This window comes from Eschscholzia californica, unplaced genomic scaffold (genome assembly GCF_041429995.1).
Source record: "Eschscholzia californica isolate CP2 unplaced genomic scaffold, dmEscCali1.0.p SCAF_2, whole genome shotgun sequence".
NCBI lineage: Eukaryota > Viridiplantae > Streptophyta > Magnoliopsida > Ranunculales > Papaveraceae > Eschscholzia > Eschscholzia californica.
Window position 1 is genome coordinate 15,224,949 of NW_028238309.1, and position 17,745 is coordinate 15,242,693.

At 35.3% G+C, this 17,745-nt stretch overlaps 1 long non-coding RNA gene across 1 annotated transcript; it reads right to left on the reverse strand.

Moving 5' to 3' along the window:
* Positions 1–4,363: 4,363 nt before the first annotated feature.
* Positions 4,364–5,533, reverse strand: LOC147556468 (uncharacterized). Its single transcript, XR_015235072.1, has 3 exons — positions 5,195–5,533; positions 4,811–5,103; positions 4,364–4,689 (listed from the first exon to the last, which is right to left on the reverse strand). It is a non-coding gene; the product is annotated as an uncharacterized LOC147556468 (long non-coding RNA).
* Positions 5,534–17,745: the final 12,212 nt, after the last annotated feature.

The window sequence follows — 17,745 nt, forward strand, 5'->3', positions numbered from 1 at the left end:
ATTTTAGATGTATTTTTCAGGACCTTCTGACGAACTGACAGATTGCTCATGTTGATGAGGTCTATGGCCATTATGTAGATTAGGTCGATTAAAATTCTTATTGAAGTCTTTCAATTTTATTAGTTTTGGTTCCTAGCATCAATGTATTGTTTGCCCTTTAGAAAAACAACCTAGACTTCCATTTAAATAAAAATCTTTTCTCTTGATTCATGTTTTTTTTTTGTTGAAAGTGATTCATGTTGATATGTGGAGGTCTTTTTCGGCATCTCTTTCTAACTCGTTTAATTTTATTATTAATGCGGATGAATTTATTTTTTGTAGTTATACTTACCTATTTTAAATATTGTGTATGTTAGTTTTTAGCTTGAAGCTTCAACATCTATATCACATTTATTTGGAATTGAATTTTATCAACTTTAGTCTTTAGCTCTAGATTCATGTGTTTAATTAATTCAATTGTGGATCTTAGAGTCAAGGGTGGACTCAGACAAGGCAGCCTAACTCATTCATTCCATAAACATTGAATTATTGACTAGCCAAAAGAATTATAAATGTACCTCGATATATTAATATTCAATAAGGATATGGGTGTAAAACACTTACTAAAAAGTGTTCACACTTAATTCGAATGAGATGCACATTTTAAGATGTTAGCTTTAGGCTTTTAGCTACCAACATAGAAACTTGATTATAACTATCTACCAACTTATTTCTAATTAAATCTACCTTCCTTGCACGTAATATTTTCTTTTCTTTATGTGATATGAAAGCACCCATGTGGAAGATGAATGTCATTGTAAGTTGTCACATCTTCCTCTCCCTTTCGGTCATAATATTGTTCTTAATAAAAGTAGGCGGCACAATGGAAAATCATAGATTAGTCTTTGTTCTTTTATATGTTTGAGTAACTTATATAGAGTTATTATATGTCTATCTAAGAAACTAGTTCTGCCTCAATAGCTAGTCAAATCTTTTCTCTTTTTTCCAACTCATATATTCCTATTCTAGTGAAGGTAAGTAGTTCTTGTTCCTTACATAAGACTAATGATCGATCGTCCATTATTCTTAAACCGAAAGAGAACCAATGAGAATCATATTTTATTTCAGTACAAACGGCCGAGTATACTTATAGTTGGTCATGGTGACGTGGTATCTGTCGATAACAGATTTTGTGCCTCAACCTTTGGCTCCCAATTGAGTGGACCTCTCTTTGTAACAGTTTTTTTAGAAATTTAATTTCTTTTTGAAGTTGTTATTCTCTTTAAAATCTCGCTAACTTTTTTAACCTCTTTTGCCCTTTAAGATTCATTTATTCGTCTTTAAAATCTTTGTATCTTGTTTCCCTCGTATACAAATACAGGTCGAAACTTCTCCTAAGTCCTAAGAAGCTATACAAGCTCGGAAAGATAATCTATCAAGTGACTTGAATAAGGTAACTTCTAAATATCAAAGATACGAGATAATCTTAATATATTCTAACTACGAAATAGTAGTTTAAATATGGGGAACAAAATGGTTTTCACGAAAAAGTTCGTAGCAAAAGTAATGAAACACAAAATTCTTTACAAAATTTTGGCAAATTATTTTTGCTTTTCTCACGAGATTCATGGTTTATTTCTTGGCGTTTGCAGGGCCGGCCCTCCAGACCAAGTGGATAAACCTCGTTTTGGGTCCTAGGGCCTCACTGAGAACTAGTACGAAGAGCTTCGAGGCCCCACCGATACTAACAAGTAACGTAATTTGGCTTAGTAGGTAGAAGACCCATTGGAGAGACCAAACAACTCGAGTTTGATTCCAAATAAGAGTATATTTTTTTCAACAAAAGAAAAACTAAGAGTATATTTATTTTGTTTTTCAAAAATAATTCATTGTTCTTAATGTAGTTGGCAGTATCTAACCTAAGACGTTATCTTTCAACAAAAAAAAAAACCTAAGACGCGTTATAAGTAGTGTGAGAGATGTTAATGGTTCAATAATTCATTGTTCCACTTGAACAAAATCTATAGTTACTTAAATGTACTAATAATTTGAACATCTGAATGCTAAAGTGCATTTCATCACGTCCATTTATTTCAAATGTTAGACTAACCTATATTAAACTTAGAGATAAGACACCAGTTATCTTATTTTTCTCTCGCTCTTCAATAATATAATCTTCATCAAGAGGTGAATAAAATGTAGAATTTATTCAAAGTATTAAACTTTATACTCTCACACCGATGAAAACAATTTTTTTAGGGTTATTTCCCTAATGGCCACCAACTTTGTGACCAGCTTCCCGCCTGGCCCCCTACTTTACGAGAAATACCCATATGGCCCCCTTCCGTTATAACACCGTCACTCTCTCTCCTCCATCATGTTTTCTCTCTCTCTGCCAAGTCACGCCACCTCATCATCTTCTCCGCATGGGTCGCCGGCCGGCCAAATTTTCGGCCGGCGACCTTCAAATTTTTTTCTCTCTCTCTAATAAAAAAAAAATTTATTCTCTCTCTCTTTAAACTCCGGCGAAGGGGTTTCCCTTCGCCGGAATTCGATCTGTTCAAGAACAGACGGATCTGTTCTTGAACAGACTCGAACTCCGGCGAAGGGTTTCCCTTCGCCGGAGTTTAGAGAGAGAGAGGTGAGAATAAAAAAAAATTCTTTTTTAGAGAGAGAGAAAAAAAATTTGAAGGTCGTCGGCCGGAAATTTGACCGGCCGACGACCCATGCCGGAGAAGATGATGAGGTGGCGTGACTTGGCAGAGAGAGAAAACATGATGGAGGAGAGAGAGTGACGGTGTTATAACGGAAGGGGGCCATATAGATATTTCTCGTAAAGTAGGGGGCCAGGCGGGAAGCTGGTCACAAAGTTGGGGGCCATTAGGGAAATAACCCATTTTTTATTTGTTATTCCTGTAAATTTTAAGATTTATATAAATTATAGTGCTTAAAAAGACTAACGGAAAATCATACGTAGGTCATTAGCCATCAAGAAAACACTATTAACAATTAGAGGTAATTTCTAGAAAGGTCAAAATAATATTGAAAATGAGTAAAAAAACACAAAACATTTGGAAATTATTATTCAGGTCAAAAAAATATGCAAATACTAAAATACCCCTTTTTGTCATTTTGTGTAACTAAATTCTTTTATTTTTCTTTTAATTTTAAATCGATATAACTTTTGTTTGAGATGTCGGATTTCTATAAAAATTCTATATTTAAAAATGATTTTTCACTAGCTTTCTAACAAGATCCACTTTCAATACTTTTTTTTCAAAAAAAAAACCAGAAAAAAAAACGGTGTTTTTTCCTTTACGTTTGCACCAATCTGTTATGCAAACGTGTTTGCAAAAATCTGTTATGCAAACGTGTTTGCACCAATCTGTTATGCAAACGTGTTTGCAAAAATATGTTATGCAAACGTGTTTGCACCAATATGTTATGCAAACGTGTTTGCACCAATCTGTTCTGCAAACGTGTTTGCAACAATCTGATCTGCAAACACGTGTTTGCATAATGTAAACTGCAAACTGCGTTTGCAAAATATAGATTGCAAAAGAAATTGCCCAAAAAAAAATAAACACCACAAAAGTCTTGAGAAAATCAAAACACCAATAAGCCCTCATGATGTACATTGCAAAAGAAATCCCCAAATTGATCCTCATGAAGTACTCTTTGGCATTTGAAAACAAATGAGCATTATAGAGCCATCCAAGAATACCCCATTTAGCAGCTACAGCTGCTGTGAATTTTTCTTCTAATTCTGTTGTTCCTATGACCAAACATTAGCAGTGGATTTGACTTTAACGCAATCTCTTCTAGTAAAGGTTGGATCTTCTCAGTACCTTTATGCTTCGAACAGAAGCCCTCACGCTTCCAAGAAGTTTCATCTCCACAATCACAACACCCACCAAGGGAATAGGTCGCAGTCTTTGTGGTTTCCATACTGGAAACATGGTACACATTATAAGTCGAGTCATGTTTACAAGTTTTGCATCGATATGCAATGTCATTTTGTCTCCAAACAACCCCACATACACCACGTCGACCAACACTAACCTCAACTAATTTTTTTAAGGATACTGATGGTTCATTCTCAAACATCAACCAAGCATCCACAGAGTACTTTCACGAAAATGATCTTTTAAGTTTGGACTGCTCGAATCTTCTACAACCTCTGCTTGGTGCTCCACTAAAGACTCGATTATATCCTCTTAAGAAGGTCAAATGGCTAAAAAAATCTCCTAGCTAACCTCTATTTTCTTGCACAAAGTCAACTAAAACAAGCTGGAGACTATCAAGTTGCTCCTCCCGAACTCCACATCGAGTCAACCTCTGGCATTCTGAAAAGTAAACATCAATAGTTTTCCTTTCAAGTAAATACTACCCAACAATCCTATAAAATTTACTCATTGAACATCAATATCTACTCATACTAAGCAATGATTTATAATGAACTTCAGATTTTCATGTGAACAGGAGAAAATTATTTCAAAATTGCTGAAGTAAAACCACATAGTGTTGATCGAATTTGTTGCTTGATGAAGTAGACTCTTGCCCTCCATCATCTTTAGAATGAGAACTAATAACTTGATGTGAAACATTCGGGACAAAATCAGCTACTACTAGTCTAATACATCTAACATGTCCATTAACAACTGCAAAATGAAGAGCAGTCCGACCACTAAGATAGTCCGCTCGAGTAACCTGAAAGCCCATTTGAGAGTAATGAAATATAAATTCACAGGCACTCAAATAGCATACAAGTAAGTGTCTTAGGAAAGGAAAAAAAATACAATACTAAGAAACAAAATAGAAAGAAACTCACATTACTTCTGGAAAGCGAAGGTGTTTGAACAACTTTTCAGTCCCATATCTGCAGGCATGTTGTCCAAAACAGAAGAAATAAGAAAAAGAAAACAAAACCCACTTAGTAATTTCTTCAAACACTTTGAAAGCAATGGTCTTACCCACAAAAGATAACACCCATTTCTCAAATTTTGATTACCCAAATGTATCAGTTTCAAATCAAACTAATTAGGGAAGGATCAAAGTTCCCTAACCTGACCACAACAGTTTCTTGAGTTCATGTGCACCATTTTCCAACAGCAAATCCACAACCTAATCAATAATGAACTAATTTAGAGAGAGGAAAGAGAGATCTGAAACAAAGAAAAACAATGGTAATGAAATATAAGAAGTAATAAAATACTTCTTTATGGTCTCTGGCAGGTGCAAAATGAAGACGAGGATTGAGACCTCCAAAAGTTGAGTACTACCAGGATTGAACTCTAAAAGCATCTTTTCTTCAACTAAATCACCATCTCTTGTTGTTGATACTAAATCAAACATTTAATAACTCCTGATTTATTGTCGCTAACTCTTAGCTCGTCTTTCCAAGTTCGAAACCTTGAAAGCACATAAAATGTCACTTTACTTACTAGGAGGCTGCAGATTTAATTGTGGTGGTGGAAGAGATGGTTGTGGTGGAGAGCGGCGAGGTGGTTATGGAGGAGGCGGTGAGTCCATCAGATAAGGAGAATCGAGAAGAAGATGAAGAAGGAAAAACCCTTAAAATTTGTTTTCTGAGAGTATGAGTTTTTTGTTCATCAAAAAAAAAAAGTATGAGTTTTAGTGGGTAAGGTTATTTTGGGAATGAAAAGAAAAGAAAATGACCTTATTGATAATTATCAATATTATTTCAAGCTTTACTTATTATTACACATAATATTTAGGTATCTTCTACCTAATAGAAAAATATATAGGCTTTTTTGGTTATTTTGATATTTTTTTGAACCTAAATAGTCATTTTCCCTAACAATTATATGTTTTTATAATATTTTCTTTGGATTTTTGTACGTCTTTTAGTTATTTGGTTTTGGTTGTAACTTTCTACATTTTCATTGTTATTTTTTTAGACTCCCCTAAGAAGGAAGTCTAGATCCACCACTGATGGTGCCTATAACCTATCCAATTGGAATACCTTAACTGGTCAAGTTTAAAGCTTTACTCGGAATGAAAAAATAACAGCCACAGTAAAAAAATTCAGTAGGAGTTGTACAATGAAAATGGCTATAGGCACCGTAGCATGTAAAATTTGATTGCCAAAAGTTAGACTGGTCTTGAGCAGAAACAGGCCGCCTGAAGGAGCTTCGAGTGACTTATACTTTGTTCTTCGACAGCCCTAACAATCCAATTGACTCTCAAAATACATTGCATTTTAGGGAAGGGAACCCACTTCGTCACGTAATTATATATGCTGACACTTACCGGGAAAAATGCAGTATTTTCTACACTAATGTATATCCGGAAAACGGTCTTGTTTAACCATTAACCATCATATCAACTTATACTTTCAGTTAGTATAGATTGAATAGCAGTCCAAATTCCAGGCAACAGAGTTGCATCTTTGTTTACTTTATTTAAGTATGGGTATGGTTGGAATCCTAGTCTCTCAGAGAGACATACATTACTACTTAATCAACTTTGACTTCATCATTTTTGCATTTAACATAATTTCTTTAGGTATTATCATAGTTGTCTGTTTACAAAGGATTTTATGCACTCGCATAAATCATATAATATGTTTTACTATATAGAAATAATAATAATAATAATAATGTGCAGTCGTGCCCCTAGATAACCTAATTTAATTACCATAATATGTTTCACTGAGCTTTTTGGATCCATTGGCAAATACGGCAAGGAGAATTTTGAAGACGCCCTTCCCAAATGTAGAAAGAGAATGTGAATAAAAGGGGAGCTCACAACACTTTTAGGATCCACCTTTTAGAATCACCCAGGCACCAAAAGCGAAGTTGGCCAATCTTCACATAAATCTGAGTAGATTTCCCAAATAGCTCTCAATTTTGTGACTGGTTTCCTGCTTAGCCCCCTATTTTATCAAAAATACTCAGATAACCCATTTTTTCAAATTCCGTTTAACACCATTAACTAGTCATCACCTCTCTCTCATCCAACTCATTGCCTCTTTCTGTCACCTCATCATCTTCACTGGCGCAGGTCGCCGGCCAGCAAATTTTTCAGCCGGCGACCTTCAAACATTAAAAAAATATATAATAACTTTTTTAAACTCTTCTCTCTCTTAAAAAAACATTTTTTTAGAGAGAGAGAGAGAGGAGAGTTAAAAAAAAATAATGTTTGAAAGTCGCCGCCCGGAAAATTGAAAAAGATGAGGTGGGAGAGAGAGCGATGAGTTGGATGAGAGAGAGATGATCATTGGCTAACGGTGTTATAACGGAATCTGAAAAAAGGGGTCATCTGGGTATTCTCGATAAAGTAAGGGGTTAGGCAGGAAATCTGTCACAAAATTGAGGGCTATTAGGGAAATAACCCACTAATTAATACCATTGAAATACTTAATCGTCAATCATTTCTAATTATATTTTCTCTCATAAAAAAAAAATTTCTAATTAGATTTTAGTTTACAAAACCTATATTAGTAGGTAAGGGGCGCGGTATATATTTAGGGTGAGCAGACTCGAAAAACAAACTTACAAGAGGAGTTAAGTTTTCGACTGATGGCGGGTCGGCCCCCAATATCAATAGATAAAAAATGCCGAGATAATTTAAGTTATTTAAGAGTAATTTACTTCCTAATCCATTCTTTCATTTTAATATCTAACCTACCCTCAAGTTAAAAAAATGCCGAGTTTTTCTTTTTCATCAAACCAAACTCTCATTTCACATTATCTTTCTTTTGCGCGCTCAAACTTTTCTACCTGCTTCTTTTATCAGACTGTATCAAAATTGTTTCAAAATCATTTGTTTTTCTCTAAAACTCTCTTACTCAATTTCCCTCATTCAGCCCATCACCCTCCCTCTCACTTTTATCAGACCGAAAACTTCATTTTACAAATTACTATTTGTCCAAAACTTAATTTCTCCCATAGTCCAAGCAATTGAAAGCCCTGAACCCTCTCTTTTCTTCTCTCTGGTTTTTATCATTTTCTGGTGGTTGTGTTAGTTGGGAGATTCATAGGTTTTTTGGTGTTTATGGAAGGTTTTTATGTTATTTGTGTTTTTATGAAACCCTAAATCACCCTTTCAGGTTTTTAATTGAAGTTTTGCTTTTTGATCTAAAATATATTCGATTACAATAACATTCTTATTATTTCTTTTAAAGTTTGCAGATTCTAAGAAAAACGTGGTAGGATTGAAGATTTCAGTAATGTCGAACGTTGATAAGTCCAAAAATGTATGAAAAACAAGGAAAGAACCTCTTGGTACAAACTTTTATCTATTTTTGGTGAATTTGTTGGCTAGGATATTCAAAGAGTTATCAAACGAGATTAATGGTTTTTTTTGGTTTATGAAGGATTTTTGTTTTTTGATTTAGATTATTTGGATTTCAGTATTAATGTTGTTTTCTCCTTTGAATAATGCAAACTTCAAGAAAAAAAAAATAGTATGATTTAAGATTCCAGCAAAGAAGATAATTGATGGGCCTAAAAGGTTACCCTAAAAGGTCTCCACCCGCAAGTATACGGGCGTCAAGTAATAGTTCCGGTAAGACCGGTTCGTTCCTCAGAGACTAAGTTAAACTAAATTCTAACCTTAAAACTATAGAGATTTAAAAATGGTTTGATGGAGGTAAAATAAAAATAAAATATAAAACTCAAAAATAAATAAAGAAATAAGTCGGTATTCAGAAAAAGGGAACCTAGGGTTTTCGAATCCGTCTTCCTAACAATTCTAACGACAATTTAATTTTGATCTAATTGGAGAGTTCTTTATGTAACTCAGGTTTTAGTCCATGAACGGTCTAAAAACCCGGAAGATTTTATCGTTAAAATAGTAAAAACTTTAATAAATTTATCGAGAAAATTATTATTATGACTTCATCTAAAACCCTAGATAGAAAAGATTTAGCTACTCATGCTAGAAACGATAAATATTTGAATTAGTATAAGAAAAAGAAGAACGAAACTTAACTTTTCTGCGATTTTCCCACCAAACAGAGCCTAAGGAAGTGATTTCCTTCTGATTTTCAGAGAATTCTGCCAAACGCACCCCTAGGGAAAACGATTTTCTCGTCTTCCCGGAAATATTTTCCTCTCTGAGAAAATTATTTTCTCACCTTCCTTAACTCTCTTTCTCTCTCTACCTTTCTGTTTCTCTCTCTCTTTCTACTAGAACTCTATGTAATCTCTTTTTATTAATGTAATCTATCTCTCTCTTACCAAGAAAACAGATAACAAAAAAATCAAAAACAAATGATGAAGAGATTAACCAATTTTCAAACTCGATTCTCTGTCTACAATCTCTCCTCTCTCTGTAATCTATCTATCTCTCACAAATAAAGATAATACAATAAGAAAGAACAAATCAAAACATCAAAAACTTCTCTCTACTGTTTCTACTATCTAAAACCGAGAGTTAAAACTTCTCTCTCTGTTCTCTTTTTTCCACTCTCTCTCTCTAACTTTCTTCTTTAAAACCGTGATCCACCTCTTACTGCTTCTCCTCTCTGTTTATAGAGAGAAGCTAAGATCGAATCCCCTCAATCTCTCTCTCCAAATCCGAACAACTCTCTCGGTTTATAACCGAAACCAATCCCCCTCTCTATGATTTTCCTTTCTGTTTAAATCACCCATCTCTCGGCTTCTCTCTCTCTAGATTTCTAGTTTTGATTTCGAATCATCTTCTCTCGATTCTTTCCTTCTTTTCCATTTTCTGGTTATAGTGAAGTCGATGATGGTGCTTTCCGGTTGGTTTGAACGAAAGAGAACTGTCTGTCAGATGGACTTCCGGCACTCGTGTCATAGTCAGATTCGTCGGATCGTGGGGACTCACTCGAGTGCCTTGTTGTAGAATGCTCTCGGATGCATGGGATCGTTCACTACTTAACGTCCCAGTGTAAGCCTTGCGTGACCGAGTCTAGCCCGAAGTCATACCGAAATATTTCGGTTGTCGTCAGATTACACCGCGTCAGCTAGGGGTGAGCAAAAACCGAACCAATTAGCCGAACCAAACCAAGTTGAACCGCACCGATCGATTTTTGGGCCGAACCGATCACCGTTCGACTCGGTTCAGCCGAAAAACCGATCAAACCTAATTCTGTCTGGTTTGGCTTCGATTTGAGTTTCTAGAAACCACCCAAACCGAACCGATCAAACCCTAAAGAAAAATGAAATAATATTTTTGTAAAGTTAGAGAGTATTAAATAACAAAGGAAAAAATAGAATACCCCTAATCAACTCTTCCATACTACTGTCTGTCCACCTTCTTAGTTGTTGTCGACTTTATCAACCATAACCTGTTCAACTTGATTGAAAAGTTTTTTAGGTAAGTTTTCGATATATGCAATGATCTGAATAACATTAGTTTACCATTTTCTCTATATTGTGCTCGGTTAAACCGATCAACCGAACCAAACCGAGTCGAACCATGTAGGTCGGCCGAATGATCGGCTCGACTTCGGCCGATGATTTAGTCAAACCGCCATTTATTGGTTCGGCTTCGGCTCGAGCCAAAACTGAAAAAAACCGATTGTTGCTCACCCATAGCGTTAGCAGTAAAGGGGAACAGTGGAAGGGTCGACGTGGATACTTGTGTTGAGCCAGCAAGAATAGTATGATGTGGTACTTTGGGTGGTCGTTTTGATGGTTGAGTCAGGATTTTCGGCTGGTCGGGAGGGGGTTGAGTGGTTGGTTGTTAAGGTCCCCCGGTAGGAGGCGTGGGTTGTGAGTAGTGGTAGCAGTTTTTTGTTTTGTTAGTTGATGCCCCGGTGGGGTTTTGAGGTCTGTCCTGTAGGTGCCTTCCTCGGTCGGGTGAGGTTGGCTTGTGTTGTTTTTGGTGCCCACCGGCGCGGGCTGTACGGGGGAGAGTCCGACCCGTTCCCACGTTTAGTGTGTTTTCTCGTTCTTGGCCATTGTTTTTGTTTGCTTGCTTTATCTTGTTTCATTAATATATTAATTCAAATCGTTAAAAAAAATAGAGTTGCGCGGTTTGGTTTGTGAGACCTACCCCTTAGAGAACAACAACGCGATGATTTTCAATGTGATAAGAAAAAAAATTACAAATGGATTCGTTAGAATTACATAAGATATCTCTAAGATTTGAGTTTATATAGCCACTAGAAATCCTAATCCCATTGCTGCACCGCCGATCTCTTTCTAATTCCCGAAATACACATGTATACCCTTTACATTGATAACCGCCTTCACAGAAGCTCTGCCTCGAGATCAACCTGCTTCTAAGATCAATCCTGCTAAACGTGTTCACAATTTTGTGCTTGGGCCTGAAAGTGGTTTAGCGGGTCACAAAAGTTAATATCGACCCATATGCCAGAAACTTTCAACAACTCGAGATGTTAGTTAATGACCCAAAATGTCGACAAATAAATACTTTTAACAATGATGATTTTCGATATTGCCTTTTTTTTAATTTTTGTAAAACAAATAGCAAAATTATATTGACCGAAAATTTGAAAAGAAATAAAATACCTTCGAACGAAAAATTTAAAAGAACGACAATACCGAAAAATCATCATTGTTAGGAGCATCTATTGGCCAAAAATCTTCATTGTTAAAAACATTTATTGGCCGAAATTTCGAACTATTTACAAAAATAGAGAAAATAATTTGTCCAAAAAATCTAATTTTTATTTTTAAGAATCACCATAAAATAATGGTGGCCAATACGCGGACAACCGTTTTTCTTATAAGAACAACTATTTTCGGGTCCGATGCGAGTCAACTATGCTTGACTTAGTTGACTTTGATTTAACAAGGGGACAACTCCATAAAATCTTAAATACTAATAATTAGTAACTTGTGGACTACTAACAAATATAATAGTTAAAGATTGAAAACCTAAACTGTCTTCTTCTTCTTCATCTTCTTCCTTCTTTTTAGTCTTATTCTTCTTCACTTCTACTAAAAGTAAACTGTAGTTTCTACCATTTCTTTTATCAAACCCTAGATGGATGAAGAAGACAAAATCTCTTCTTAGTCTTATTCTTCTTTCTTCACTTCTACTAAAAGTAAACTGTAGTTTCTACCATTTTTTTTTATCAAACCCTAGATGGATGAAGAAGACAAAATCACTCAATCTGCACCTGAAGAAGTTTTTCTAGACGTTTCTATAATAGGCATTAATGACATTGATGAGGTAAAACAGAACATAACTTGCGACGAAAATCTGGCAAAATCGGACAATTTTCCAGATTTTCGTAGCAACTTAGCTTCTGTTATGCCGTATTTTCGGAAAAAAACGACGAAAATATCGCATAACAGTTGCGACGAAAATCTGGCAAGTTTTCTGATTATGCCAGATTTTCGTCGCAAGTGATGTTCTGTTATGCCATATTTTTGCACAACCCATATTACCATATTCATCTTCCTCTTCACCATCGTTTTCAGAGTCGGAACCAACAGATCCATCTTCGTCTTCCACATCTTCTCTAATTTTCTGCCATCAGTACCATCTTCTTCTTCATGGTTGCTTTTAGAGTTTTAGGGTTCTAACTTTTGTCTTTGGGGAGATTCTACAACAACTCCCTTGCCTTTGTTTGATGCCATAACCACCAATGCTTCTCGAAGGAATTTCTCTCTCTAGAAATTTGGGTGATGATGGAGAACAAGCTATAAAAGAGATGATGACTAAACTAACCTAGGGTTTATGGAGAAAGAGAGAGGTCATCAAATAATACATCTGATTCTAAGAGGACTTGAGTGAAAATAATAGAGAGTTGTCCCCTTAGAAACTTATGTCCATATAAAAATTTAATTTTTTTGCGTTGTCCACATAAGATAGTTGTCCATATAAGAAAAACGGTTGTCCGCGTATTGGCCACCAAAATAATCTATCTCACATTTAAATTATTATGAGAGTATATCAAACCTCAGCCTGTATTAGGCCGAAAAACCACTTTTTCACCCAAAATTTTCAATCTCAGCTCAGCCTCAAAAATTTAACTCCAACCCCCACCTCAAAAATTTAGCTCCAACCCCAGCCTCTCTTGAGGGCGAAAATTTGAATTTGAAATTTCCCAATTTACTTAATAAGTTCAATTAAACAACATTGATTACAATTAATAATTGATTAAAAATTTAAATCTACTTATATACGACTAAACAACAATAGAAAAATTAAATATAGCTAGAAGGGGTTTCTTGGGTCCGTGGATGCCCGGGTAAATAAGCGTCTCGCGTTTCCTTAAGCATTTGTGCACCATCTTCGTCGAGAGACCTAGCATCAATCGTCATTAAGTACATCCCATATTTTCGGTTCTTGTATCCTCTATCTACTTGTAAAGCCTCTTGTTGAACCCGTAGGGTCTCTTGTTAAACCCGTATAGCTTCCGCCATTGTTGTTGCTCTACGTTGGGATTCTTCTACTCTCTTTTTCCAATATCCCTCATTCAGAGATTTTGAAGCAGTAGAATGTGTGGAATTTTCTCCAACTCTTGCATTTACTTTGGCTTGTTTACGGCCAAGTGGCCTCCTTTAATGGATTGGTACTAGAATCTCTTTTGCCGGATGTTGACTCACCTGACATGTCTAAAATCCACTTGTTGTGTGTCATCAAAATTTTGTAAACATGTTGAAATCATAAGCCTTTTCCTTGGTGATTTTTTTATACATTTCAAGTGCTCTTTTTAACTGAAATAAAAAAAAAATGTTTTAAGCTTATTTTATGAAGTGAAAACAGAAATAAAGGAATTATAAGTTTGAATAATTATCCAGTCATAACTGTTTTCCTTGCTTTTTGGAACTTTATTTAAATTACTAACTTCAAAGTAGAGATAAAACTTTGACATTTAGAGTTTATCTCACTGAAACGAGATATACAACTCCTGAGTGTGTGTTGATACTTTGCATGAGCATTACATTCATCCGCTATTTTTTGCCAAAATACTTTATACTTCTGATAATTTTCGACAGCTACATCAAATGTGATTTTCAAATAACAATAAACAAGTAAAATATCTTCATCTGGCTTATACGGTTCCCGTCTAGTTATCTTTGTTGAAGTCGTCCCTTCTTGCCCCCAAGAATCATCAAATACTTCATCATCATCAACCCCTAATTGAGCGGACAAAAAAGCAGAAGAAGGGGCAACATTTCCATATAACTTTCGCCAGAGATTTCATTAGTATCTAGTGAATCCATTGTAGAAAGATCAAATGGAAAATATAGAAACATTTGAAAAAGAGAAAGAAATTGAAAGAGTATAGAGAAAGAAATTGAGAGAGATAGAAAGATTAGAGTGATGAGATGAATGGGTTCAACCCCTATAAATAGTGGTTGAACCCATGATCGTTGGATTTTCTCCAACGGCTAGGAAGGACCCCCAACATGACCATTGGCTCCACAACGGTCATGTTGGGGAGACTTCAGTCGACCCCAATGTTAGGGTCGAGTGAAGTCGTCGGTCAACCGTCTGACGCTGGAGGGTCCGATTAAGGTCAAAATTTTGAAATTTGGGCTTCAGTCGGGCCTAGTTGGATTTCCTCTAAGTCTAATAATTATTGGCACTCGGAACAATGAACGTCAACCTCTTTCACAATTATAACTTTTTTAATATCAAACTTCTTCATTAATGGAGTATCATCAATGCCAACTTTCTCCATTAATGTAATAAAAATCAACTTCCTAAATGGTGTGTTAAGTTTTGGGGTGTTTGTGATGAATGATTGTTGGTGGGTTGTAGTGGTGATTTTATTCCTTAAATTATATATTATCTTCAGTTATATCTATAATAGATTTTCATTCTAATTCCTTAAGTGAACTATAAATAATAAAGTTTTATTTGAAGAGAAAAAGTAAAGAAGTGAAAGAAAAAGAACTTCATAATGAGCCCAACTCAATGTGAAAATATATCCCACCGGCCATTGATTATAAACACGCAAAAGAAGAAGAATTACACAAACCGGCTCAATTATTTTGATTATCAAATTCAAATGTTTGAAAACTAGACCGGTTCAGGACTGCAATGGGTGTCAGACGACACGAATCAGTAGTGATTCTAAAATAATCCAGCCGATATTACTGTATTTTATTAGGCTGAGTCAACCCAGTTAAGAATCTAAGGGAGACTATATTCTGACCTTATTAGGAGTATTCTATTTTCAATATATATATGTTAAAAATATTTAGAGTTTGGGCTATCTGATTGCGTGTACAGTTCATGTAACAAAGTGTGAGGATTGAGGAAACACAAGGGAACCCAAAAAAAGAAGTGAGACACATTGCTTTGTTTTCTTTTTAAACATGAATTAACAAAATGCTAGACCTATTTATGTGACATATTATCGACCCACTATAGAATTACAAATTGGGCAGATATAATAATATAGTTAAAAGGAGGTAAGGGGGCATGTGATGGATGAAAACCTAGTTCCAGCCGGTAAATTTTTGTTGGAAACTTTGAAATAGAGAGATTAACACAGCACATGATCCTATTAAAAATTTAATCATTTTTTTAACTCTTCCACTTTCTCATCCCTTTGACTAGATTCCTTCTCTTTTATTTATCTCTTTAGAAATTATTTTGAAGCATGACTTTTTATCTCTCTTTTCGATATCTGCTCCCATGTCTAAAAAACCCTAAAAACAAACCCCTTGGTCTCTGGTGCTTTTCTCTGCATGGGCGTATCAGCACACGTGTTCAGACGCCTTCGGTCACCCCGTTCAGACTGCCATCCCCTAACTTCACCTTGTAAACTGTGCTGGTGGTAGATTAACACGTGAGGTGTGCCTTTGCTTTCTTATACTTCTGTTTAACAATTTAGTGATTCGGATACAGATGGCAGAGAAGGTCGTCCACTGCCAATTCAAAACCCTATTTAAGATTTTGTTGAGGTGTTATTTGGAGCATCATTATCCCTAACGCAAGATTCAATTTAAAAAAATTTAAATGTTATCTATTGTATTTTCTTGTTGAGAGGTTATCTATTTTATTTCCATCTTTCAAAAGAAAAATTAGAATTTGATTTGGTTGCCAAGATAACGTATCAGTTTTTAATTTTAAAATGTCTCAAGAAAAAAAATTTACTTTTTATTTCCCTTACTTTGTGACCAGCTTTCTTTTTTATCCCTTATTTTTTTCAAATTCAAAACTAATCTAATTTTGTTAACACCGTCAATTAACTTTGATAATCAATTTTTTTGTTTTTATAACTGTCTTTTTTTGTAAAAGTGGTTTTGTAAATTCAAAATCAACCCCTTTTTAAATGTGAGTTGATTCTCAAAAAACTTTTTTAGAACAAACTAGGGGGTCAAAATGGAATTCATTTAATCGACCCCCTTTTAAACATGGGTTGATTCCCAAAAAATTCTAATCTTTTTAGAACAAACTAGGGGGCCAAAATGGATTTCATTTAAAAATAAATAAAATTATTTAACACACCTCATCTCTCCATCTATCTCCTCCATTTCATCACCTATTTCCTCCACATCATCTATCGCCACCTCATCATCTTCTTCGGCGAAGATAGGCGCCCGACCAAATTTCGGCATCCTTTAAACAATAAAAAAATTAATCTCTTTCTCTTTTCTCTTTTTTTTCTTTCACTCTTCTTTTTCTCTCTACTCTCTCTTTCCACTCTACTCTCTCTCTCTCTATAACTCCAACGAAGGAGAGGAGAGAGAAAAAGAAAAGAAGAAGAAGAAGAAGAAAAATTAAGTGTCAAGGTCGAATGTTGTGTGGCCCTGGCCATTTCGTGGGCACAACACAAAGCGTTTAGTGGCCATGAACTTTGTGATCTCCACAGATTGATCTATACAGACCGCAAGAGAGGGAGAGGGAGAGAGAGATAGAGACTGCGAGAAAGAGAGATAAAAACTCGAGAGAGAGAGAGAGAGAGAGAGAGAGAGAGAGAGAGACTAAGCTACAGAGAGATATGTCTACGGCGAGGGAGACAAGAGTGATCTACAATGAAAGGAGAGGGATCTAAAGTGAGAGTGACAGAGAGATAGCCAGTGAAAGCGAAAGATATAGTGAGAGAGAAAGAAACATAATGTGAGACTGGGATAGAGAAAGAGAGACAGAGAGATAGACGATAAAGATTATGTGACAATATTTGATCAAGTCAATTTTTGGGTTAAAAAAAGAATATGTCCTCCAAATTAATGTCTATTGACTAATTCTTTTCCAGAGATTTTCTTTGTCTCCAAAATCGCGCCCTTAATAAAACAGAAGATACAAACCAACATAAAACGCAACGACGACATTATTCAGTCAGATAACAAATAATCAAATAATTAAATACACGTAATGTTAGATCTTGGAACTCTTATTATAATTCTTAGGCATTTACCTCCATGCTCCATATATTCTAATAGTGTCGTTATCAATAATGAGTGTTGATAATGCTGGTTATGAACACTTGTTGAATGATTTTATCAGACTAGTCATAAGATGCCTAAGCATTCCCGTCTTATAGGCTGACATGTGGCAGGTTTATATGGTGCCAAGTCCATTTAATTAATAATTCCAAAAAAGAATATTTTCTCCGGTTTTATTGTGAAAGACAATTAATAGAACATGTGGAGGAGTACGAGTGACTAGTTTCTTTGTTCTCACAAACCAAGGGCTGAAACCACCTCATCAGCGCCCACGGTTTTAAAGATGAACAAACGTTCAACAAATTAAGCAAGGGTGAAGATAATGTATAAATAATATTCTTTGGGTATTCTATGCACATAATACATTTGGAGGGATATACTTATTAGTTATTACCCTTACGTGCATGCCATACATGATCTCTGTCCACTTAAGAATTACACTGAAATA